This window comes from Vitis riparia, chromosome 10 (genome assembly GCF_004353265.1).
Source record: "Vitis riparia cultivar Riparia Gloire de Montpellier isolate 1030 chromosome 10, EGFV_Vit.rip_1.0, whole genome shotgun sequence".
NCBI classification, from domain to species: Eukaryota; Viridiplantae; Streptophyta; class Magnoliopsida; order Vitales; family Vitaceae; genus Vitis; species Vitis riparia.
The window spans coordinates 18,998,893-19,009,559 of NC_048440.1; the positions used below are offsets into that span (position 1 = coordinate 18,998,893).

At 31.4% G+C, this 10,667-nt stretch overlaps 1 pseudogene; it reads left to right on the forward strand.

Moving 5' to 3' along the window:
- Positions 1-455: 455 nt before the first annotated feature.
- On the forward strand, positions 456-3,643 carry LOC117924245 (annotated as a pseudogene).
- The last annotated feature ends 7,024 nt before the right edge of the window (positions 3,644-10,667 follow it).

The following is a 10,667-nucleotide window of genomic DNA, read 5'->3' on the forward strand; positions in this document are numbered from 1 at the left end:
ATCTATTCATCTTTCGTTTTTTAAATGATCAATTATCTAAAGGGTCATTTTTTTTTTCTTTTGGAAATTTGAGTTTTTTTTGGGGGATCCTAAGAAGAGTGAGCCTATTCTTTTCTTACTCTTGTCTTCATAAAGTTCCATACTTTGTATTCATTTTCCACATATTTCATTTTGCACACTGTTGGATTCTTCTTCCACAAAATCAGGTTTTTGATTCTTTCTTTAAGAGTACTTTTTTTTTTAATGCCTGGTTTGTTCATACTTGAATTCTAATCACATGGTTTCATTCTCGAGAAGAACCCAAGGGACTAGAGAAAATTTTCTTTTTCCTTATCTCTATTAAAATATCATTTGATTTAAAGGTGAATCTACATGTTAGTACTACACAAGCTTATTTCAAATCTATTATTGTTTGTAGGACACCAACCACAACTGGTGGAAGTGCAACTCCAGTAAAACTTGAGGTTTAACATTTTAATTGGTTTATATAAGGGAAACTTTGTTTCAACTTAATCATTTTTTGTAATGAACAGGGAAAAATTACTGCAATGATTGTGTGTTGGATTCTAGGAATGGGGTCCGCTGTATCATGGAACACTATGCTGATAATTGGAGATTACTACTACAAGTTGTTCCCGGTATGAAGCATCATCATAAATTTAATTCAAGAATTGAGTTTATTCACACCTTTTTGATATTTGTTGATACGCTTAGATTAAGTGTAATTTTTACTAGATTACAGAAATATTTACTTGTCAAAGTTTCATAAGAATTAGGATTGTTTTGTGATAAGTTCTTGGTTACTGAAATCTTTAATCGTGGAAGTTTCATAAGAATTAGGATTGTTTTGTGATAAGTGCTTGATTTTGATAGAATTTAGTTTAAGGTTTTTCTCATGAATATGGGATGCTATGCAATGCCTTTTCATTCCAATAGCAAAATGATATTCCGTACGGCCATGTGGGAGTTGAAAGACATTGGATTCCTCCATTAGTGGGCAACACATGTTTGACGGATGTTCCTTCTTGGTTTAAGGGACAAGGAATATTAAGGACTTGTGTAGTAGAGTGATATTCCTTGTATAAGTTAAAAGAAGATGTCACACATTGTACATTTTACCCAGAATTTTGTTATGAAATGGGATTGCAAGTATAAACTATTTAACAAGGTTTTGTTTTCCTGTGAAGCGATACCATCCTGAAAGGGTTCTTACGGTTATTTGTCAAACATTTGCAATTGGATCAATGGCTATATTGACTTACCCGAAAGAGAAACATAATTGGATATACTCTTTTCTGTGTGAGCACTCTTTTACTCATTGTGGTAAGTGTTGGTGATTCTTTAGTGCCCCTTCCATGTTCTTGAAATGCTGCACTTCACTTAGCATTATTTACAACCAGTTTGATTCCATTTTTTTTCCCTGTCACAGTTGAACTTAGCGACATCGGGCCAGGGAGGGATAGGACCTTACATTGGCATATGTGTTATTGTGGTTGCTTTTGGCGTTGCTACTGCACTAGTTCAGGGTGGGGTGACTGGAGATCTATCCTTCATGTCTCCTGAGTTTGTTCGAGTACGTTTGTCCTTAGATTTTTTTATGCTTCTACAACTCATCTCATTCCTAGTTTTTGAAGTTTCTTATCCTTATGAATTTTTTTGCCATCAATCCTTCAGTCCTTTATAGCTGGTTTGGCTGCATCAGGGGTTTTGACGTCAGCTTTGAGGCTTATGACAAAAGCCGTTTTTGGTAAATCTGATGATGGGGAACGCAATGGTGCAAGTATGTAGCTTTCTCTAAGTAATAGATAAAATTGTTTATAATGGTTACACTTGTTTAATGTTCATTGTAGTAAGCTTTTATTCTGTGGACATAGTGTTAAAATTTCCTAACACCATGCGCATGAGATGAAATATTAGACTTTTGTCTTGACCTTTAAGAAGTTATATATGATGATTATTTCTTGTATTACTGTCTTTTACAGTGTTATTCCTAGGAATCTCTGCATTTGTGGGGCTTCTATGTACTTTCCTATATGCATTCGTTTTCGCCAAACTATCAATTGTGAAGTACTATCGCATGAAGGCAGCCTCAGAAGGATCACAAACTGTTTCAGCTGATCTTGCTGTTGTTGGCATCCAAACAGAACAGAGCCAAGTATGATGATATTTTTTTATTTATTTTCTTTTACTTCAAAGAAGTAAAACAGAAAAGATGGTTTCAGATTCCAATTTCTGCTTTGCAATTCTAACTTCAAAATTTTTTTTGAACTCTTGTAGGCTGGTGATGATACTCGGGAACGATTGAGCAATAAACAGTTATTCTTCCAAAACATAGATTATGCATTGGAAGCGTTTCTAGGACACCTGGTGACATTGTCAATTTTCCCCGGTTTCTTGTTTGAAAACACCGGAAAACACCAGTTAGGATCATGGTAAGTGCTCATGACATTTTTTTATGGAACAACCACCTTATCTGGTCTAGTCTAACAAGGAATGAAATGGTTCCAATATGTTTAAAAGCATATGGACTAAGCAATTAGTTTGATTTATTTTCCTCTTTGAAGTGAGCTTGCTTTTAGGACTCTATCTTGACAACTAAAAGAACTTCATTTCAATTTTAAGCATTATTTTTGTTGCATACCTATACCTTCACCTTTATTGGGAGAATAAAGTCGTGATAATATGAAATGAAGTGAGCTTGCTCAAGGGTAAAGGTATAAGTTCTTTCATCGTGATGTTACTTCTAAAAGTAATTAGGAGACATGAGCTTTCTTTATTTCAAATTCTTACTTGACAAATGGAAATAACATGTCTAATGTTTTGCAAATGAATGAACTATTGGAAGGTTAGATCTCATATTTTTGAAGAAAAATTAATAGATAATTTTTATTGATGATCTTTCTTTCAGGTACCCACTTGTTCTTATTACAGTGTTCAATGTGTGGGACATGATATCTAGGTACTTTCCTATTGTGAAATGCCTGAGATTGCCAAGGAGAGGCCTTATGGTTGGCGTTCTTATGCAGTTTTTATTCATACCTGCCTTTTATTTCACGGCAAAATATGGTGATCAAGGATGGATGATACTGGTTACCTCCTTCCTAGGCATATTTAATGGTTATCTCACCGTTTGTGTCTTTACTAATGCACCCAAAGGCTATAAGGTTAGTTAAAATTTAAAACTATAGCTATGAAATTTTAAGTTTTTTTCTTTTCTTTTATTTTTTATTGATTCATTTTTATTGGTTTTGTAGGGACCGGAGCAAAATGCCTTGGGTAATATGCTCACACTATGCCTTCATTGTGGCATATTTGCAGGTGTGGCCTGTGATTGGCTGTGGCTGATTGGGAAGGAAAGCTTTTGATGCATGTGTGAAAATTCCATTTGAACTTGTGGACATTTTGCTGGTGTTGTATTATTTTAAACTAGGATAACTTAAGTTCTTATTGAGAGGTTGGAACAGATGCGATGCTGGTGATGATGGTAACATTTGGATGTAGAGTTGATGGACAATAGTACAGTCTCTTCTTCTCCCTGTAACATTGAGCTTTGATGAGCAGATGTTTGGGAATTTCTTGAAGCTTTTTCCTTTACCTGGGTATTAGAATGTGGCCTTGAACCGTGCCATTTTCTTTTTCTTTTCTTGTGGCCTTTCCAGGAAAAACATGAGTTGATCATATTATGATACGCAGTGCATGTCAATATGGTACTTTCCTTTCCATTCTTTTCTTCCACCTGGTCTTTGATTCTCCTCATCATTTGCAGCTGTAAAATTTAATGACAAGTAATAGTTCTCATTCTGTTTTACCAAAATATGAGAAGATGACCATTTAACAGAGGAATATTTGAGAAATGATGACCAGTATTGATGAAGTCGGGGAATGCCTGTGGACTGGCTGCGGAGTGCTGTATGATTGTAGAATGCCCATAGAGTGATAGCTCTAATTCTTAAGTTATGTATAAGTAATAATTTTTATTATCTTATAGATCCTGGGTGAACAGTTGAAGGCAGGGCGTGCTAAGAGTGACCTAGACTACCCTTTCCGAAGCACATAATTGCATTAGTTGGAACTTGGAGAACTCAAGATATAGATGGACTTTGGGATCAAAACCCATGCAGTTGAGGTAGGATAGAAGTTGGGAGCTTCACCAGAGCTCAATTAGTTAAATTTTGGTGGCGGCTATTAACCAATTTGTGATTAAAAAAATAATCTCATTTATTAAATTACATGTTGGAATTTTATTTTGATGTTATCTCATAATTATCTTATTTATTACTATAATTATCATTTATGTTAATTACTTATCTAGGATAATTATTAGAATTAAATTTTGAAGAAATATCATTTATTATAATAAATATCATTAATTTTAGTTATTATAATATTTATTTGATTTTTTTATTAAATTATTTTTTATTTTATGTGATATCTCAATATATTATTAACAAATTATTAACACTTGGCAATTAATGAGTGGATATAAAATTTGTAATACAACTGTCATTATTCATGTAAAAACTCTTGAGAGACAAATTTTGAATATCATTTGGACAATTAATGAGTGGATATAAAATTTTGGGATTGATGATATTCAAAATGGAATTTTTTTTTTCCAAAAAATGATATTCCTAATGTATGATTATTGACTTTATCAGGGAAATTATGTTGTCTGTGTTTTGGCTTATGGGAAATGGCTGCCTTTTAGTTATCAAAATTTTTGTGACAATTTCGTGCATTTGGACATGATTTATATGCCTTCATTTTCACCATATTAAAGCTATTTTTTCACTTAAATCTTAATTCCCTCTCAAGTTTATCACATCCTTCTCCAACACCCTTATTGAAACTGGGTGAGGAAGAAAGTATACTTGAGTTTCCAAACACCCTTATAGAAGTGGAAGAAGATCCAAATAAGGACTTGTCAAGTCGTTAACTGGTTGGATAGTGGGTTGTTTGGCCAACACATCCCTTTTAAGAAGGTTTGATCTCGATCTTTCTTCAAAATTCAAACAATGTGGATTCCATGTGTATAAAAGCAAAATAGTTGACGATGGTTTGAGGATGGTTTTTGGGCTTGTCTGGTAATTATTTTTAAAAATAATTTTTTATTTTTTAAAACAAAAAGTTAGTAAAACATTGTAGACTCGCATTTTTACAAAATAAATAAACAAACAAACAAATAAATAAATAAATAATTTTTTTTTAAAGGTTCATTGAAATAGTCTATAAACAAAAGCATTATTCTCTATTTATCATTAGATTACACAATAAAATGAAAATTAGAATCAACATGAAATAAATAAACAAATAAACTACTCCAAAATAACCAAACAAACAATGTGTAATCTAAAAATTGGATACAACACAAAATAAATTAATAAAAAAAACAAATAAACAAATAAATTGCTCCAATAATAATCAACTAATGGGTACTAACAGAAATCTAAAATATTTACAAGAATACGAAAAAAAGCAAATTATATATATATCCTCCAATATATACCAAAATGACAAACAAAATAAATCCAATATACACAAAAATAAGGAGGACATGATAATCGGTTATACCCTTTACAATGTAATCCCAACTCTAGTGGCTCTCCAATAGATTTCTAAACAGGACTCCAAAATATATAAAAACTCTCAACTCTCACATGGAAAGCAAAAATTTCTTTAGAATACAAAAAAAGCCAAGAAAAATAAGAGAGTCTTCTCCCATTTTCCTTGCTACAAGTGATCTTTTGTTATTATTACAAAATAAAGAAATATTTATTTTAATTATAAATTATTGAATAAAATATTGAGGAAGGAAACTTAGGGATAAGAAAGTTTTAACTTGTTTAAGAAAGTTGGGAAAGTTGTGTTTTCATGGGCCAATATGGTAATAATATTGTTTTTGGAACCCAGGTTTATGAAATGGGAAAAACATTTGTTAATGTGGAAACTTATATCAGTTTCATGCACTCTGAGCCGGTTGTTTTTTTTCTACCGAAATTGCCCCTCCAGGTATCCAGGTCAGCAGCCCATCTCAGCACGTGAAGGTAGTACTTGAGGTGCGTTAAGGTAGTACCTGAGGTACATTAAGGTAGTACCTGAAGACCATTAAGGTAGTACCTTATGTGCATTAAGGTAGTACCTGAAATTTCTTATAATTACATAAGGTACCGTTGGAGTAACCTATGAGAACATAACAATGTCATGCTGCAATAGGTAATGAAATTAACTAATAAAAATCTGAAGCCACAAAATGGCTACATTTCTCGCAGGTGCGTTAAGGTAGTACCTGAGGTACATTAAGGTAGTACCTGAAGACCATTAAGATAGTACCTTATGTGCATTAAGGTAGTACCTGAAATTTCTTATGATTACATAAGGTACCGTTGAAGTAACCTATGAGAACATAACAATGTCATGCTGCAATAGGTAATGAAATTAACTAATAAAAATCTGAAGCCACAAAATGGTTACATTTCTCGCAGGTGCGTTAAGGTAGTACCTGAGGTACATTAAGGTAGTACCTGAAGACCATTAAGGTAGTACCTTATGTGCATTAAGGTAGTACATGAAATTTGTTATGATTACATACGCCACCGATGGAGTAACCTATGAGAACATAACAATGTCATGCTGCAATGTGTAATGAAATGAACTAATTGTGTCTTAAGTCACACAACAACAACATTTCTCAAATATGCACTAAGATAGTACCTGATGTACATTAATGTAGTACCTCAAGTCCATTAAGGTAGTACATGTTTTGCATTAAGGTAGTACCTGATGCGATGAAACAATTCTGTCTTCGTTGACAAAAGATGTACACTACAAATTCCAACAAACATTACAAATTCACAAACACTACCAACAATTTCTACTAACCAACACATAATTTATGCATTTTAATCGCCAATATATGATATTGCCTAATTATATTCATCAATTATTACCATCAGTCTAAAAATCTGAATAAATACACAAGTTTTCCACCCAATTTCTAAATATGTCTACAACATTTTTCCATTTCATGAGTCTCCAATACACAAAAATATTGAGATCGAACAGCCGCTCATACGATCCAAAATCGACATTCGCCTCAACCTATGCCCTCACCAATGGAGGAAAAATTGCAAATACAACAACCACTCGAAAATCACTCTTTTGCTCCAGTTTAAACAAAAAAAATATTAAAAAAACAACCCTAAATACAAATTAATTACCTTCACATTTGATGTGAAGGTTACAGAAAAATGTGATCCAATGAGAAGAACACGAGATTCTTCTTCATGAACCCAATATATCAGCGTTGTCGCTTCCATTCCGGTTCGCTTTCCTAAACCAGATTTTCAGTCAACACGTACCCTCCTCAACCCGTCTTCTTAACTCGACCTTGTTTCAATGAAGTGCTCCATTTGGTTCTTCACAATTACCACAAGCAACAAAAATTTCGATTCAAGTTTTCAAGTAAAGGTTTATACTTTCAAATGTGTGAAATTTTGCAAATTTTCACACCCTCTTCGATCCGAAGGGGTGACGAAATTGGGATGATCGGGTTCAAATGGTTAGGACTTTGAGAGGAGAAGGGGCTGAAGATAGAAAACTAGATTGGAGTTTGGGATTAAAGGCTTCAGAAATTAAATGAGAGAAATTGTTGAAAAATATACAAGATTCTCTGCTTCGCCTCGGTGACGGAGTGAAGACAGATGAGAGGAATGGCTGCAAAAATGAGAGAGAGGGAAGAAAGAACGACTGAACGCTAGGGTTTTCTTGTGGGAACCTCTGCTTCGCCTCCGTGACAGAGTGTAGAAAGATGAGAGGAATGGGTACCTGGAGGGGCAAGCTCGGTAGAAAAAACACAGTCAGCTCAGAGTGCATGAAACTGATATAAGTTTCCACATTAACAGATGTTTTTCCCATTTCACAAACCTGGGTTCCAAAAACAATATTATTACCATATTGGCCCATGAAAACACAACTTCCCCAAGAAAGTTTGAAACCCATAAATGGAAAGACTATTCATGTGAAATTAGAGAAAGTTATATTTATTGATTCTTTTAATATAATATTATAATAGATGATATTATTTCTTTTAATATAATCTTGCTTTTTTAAAAACATGCATTTTAAGAATATTAAAAAATTATAATATTATCTATTATAATATTACCTCATAATATTACTTTTAAAAAGGGTAGATTGAACAGGAACACCCACATTTAAATGATATTGTTTTCATAATTTGATCTTTTCCCAATGTTATAATATTACATGTATAGTTATTTTCACAATTTTTACTTCTAAATAATAAATTCATGATATAAAAGTTTGAAATTTACATGTGTATTTTTTATAATCATATAAACTTTTATCTAATAAATATCATATTATTTAATATTTGAAAATTAGTAATTATTTCTTAATAATTTAAATTATATATATATAAAAGTTTGAAATTTATGTGTATTTTTTATAGTCTTATAGACTTTTATCTAATAAATATCAGATTATTTAATATTTGAAAATTAGTAATTATTTTTTAATAATATAGATATTATAAAATATGAGATTTTGTATCATATAGATGATCATTCATATATATATTTTTATGACTCCCTATAAAATAGAAGGACCTCTAATGAAAATCTATTCAGTTTTTTCCCATGTTTTCCATCATCTCTTTCTTGTTTTTTTTTTTCTTCCACATTGTTATAACATAATTATATTTGATTTTATTTTATATTTTTTTTATTGTGAAAACAAATATAAAAAAAAAAAAATCTTTTTTTTATATATGACTCCCTATAAAATGGAAGAACTCCTAATAAAAATCTATTCAATTTTTATGTATTCCATCATCTCTTTCTTGTTTTCTTTTTCTTTTTCCACTTTGTTATAACATAATTATATTTGATTTGATTTTATATTTTTTTTATTGTGAAATCAAATATATAAAAAAAAAAAAATTATATATGACTCCCTATAAAATGGAAGGACTCCTAATAAAAATCTATTCAATTTTTCCCGTGTATTCCATCATCTCTTTCTTGTTTTTTTTTTTTTTTTTTTTTTTCCCACTTTGTTATAACATAATTATATTTGATTTGATTTTATATTTTTTTTATTGTGAAGTCAAATATATATATATATATATATATAAAAGAAATCCTTTTTTAATACTTTTTTAGAACCAAACGTAATCAATCATAAACTTGTGGCATTGGCAATAGGCTTGAACCATAGATATGTCACATGAGATAGTGTTAGAACGAGGCCTCAGCCATTAGGGCAGCCCAAAGAGAATAATAATGTCTGCCCCTAAGGCCCAATGCATGCTTGGATTGACCGAGGCCCAGCTCAATCTAGACCGATTCCCAGCCCTGTAGGCGGGCGACCCAATGTAAAGTCAAGTACCTGAGTCCGGGACTCCGGGGCATTGTATGGGTAAAATTTGGATAAAATTGATTGGGTTTGCCATGAGACAGAGACTCGTACCCGTATTAGGTATATATGTATTTAATTGGTAGACTTTTTATTCCAACTTGGCGTCACCCCAAAAGGAGAAGAAGACCGAAAAAACTAAAAAAGAAAATGTAGACTTGTCGCAATTTGGAGCACGCTTTAAGATTTTTTCGTTAATGTTACCCTTTTCCATCGGTCCTTCCTACCAAATGAGACAAGGAATTTAATTAATCTACATCTCAACTCTTACTTGGTAATTCTAAAATTCAAGACTCTCGTGAAAAGTTGAGATTTTAAGTACCAATATTTCTTATTTTATGTAAAAAATATTTCTAAAATATTTTGTAAAATAATATTTATAAAATTTAAATATTTTAATCTAAATATTATTAAATATAAGCAAAAAAAATTATTTTTAATAACAAATACTTAAATATAATATAAGTTTTATTTAAAATAAATATCAAAATAAAAATATATTTCATTTCCTTTTTCTTTTTATTTTACAAACTAAATGTTGTAATCAAACATTGAGTTGAATGTTTTGCCCCAAATTAAGCTTGTTTTAGAAATAAGTTTGGCTTGAACTATAATCAACTCTCATAACACTATAGCTTTATTCTATAGTACCATTGACACTAAGGCTGCCACATATTCATAACATTGGTGAGACCCATTATTCTCGTGCTCACCCCAAGCCTTCATATTTGAATGTGTCATAAGACAAAATTTGACCAATAACTCCTCCAAGAATGCATGGGTCACTCTTTTGGTCATTATTATTATTATAACATTAATTATTATTATTATTACTTAAAAAAAAGAAATATTTGGTTAAAAGTGATGAAATAATCCTTAAATCGGAAATCTAACCCTTCTTTTATTTTTTTATGGAAAAGTAATCAATTTTTTTACATAAATACCCTTTTTTATTTTAAGTATTTACATGTAAATTTTAAAACAAATAGTTATTTTTACAAGAAAATGATGATGACATTTTTGTCCTAATAATACAAAAAAATGGTGAAAAATTAAATTTCAAAAATTGGATTTTGAGAGACCCTTTTAATTAAATAACTCTAAAAAAAAATATCTTAATGGAAAGAAAAGGTCAAACCAACTAATGGGAACTTGAGAAATCCCAAAAAATCTTGGACAGGGCATAGCTTGACCGCAACGAAACCCGAGTCCGGTGTCATAACGGTATCCGC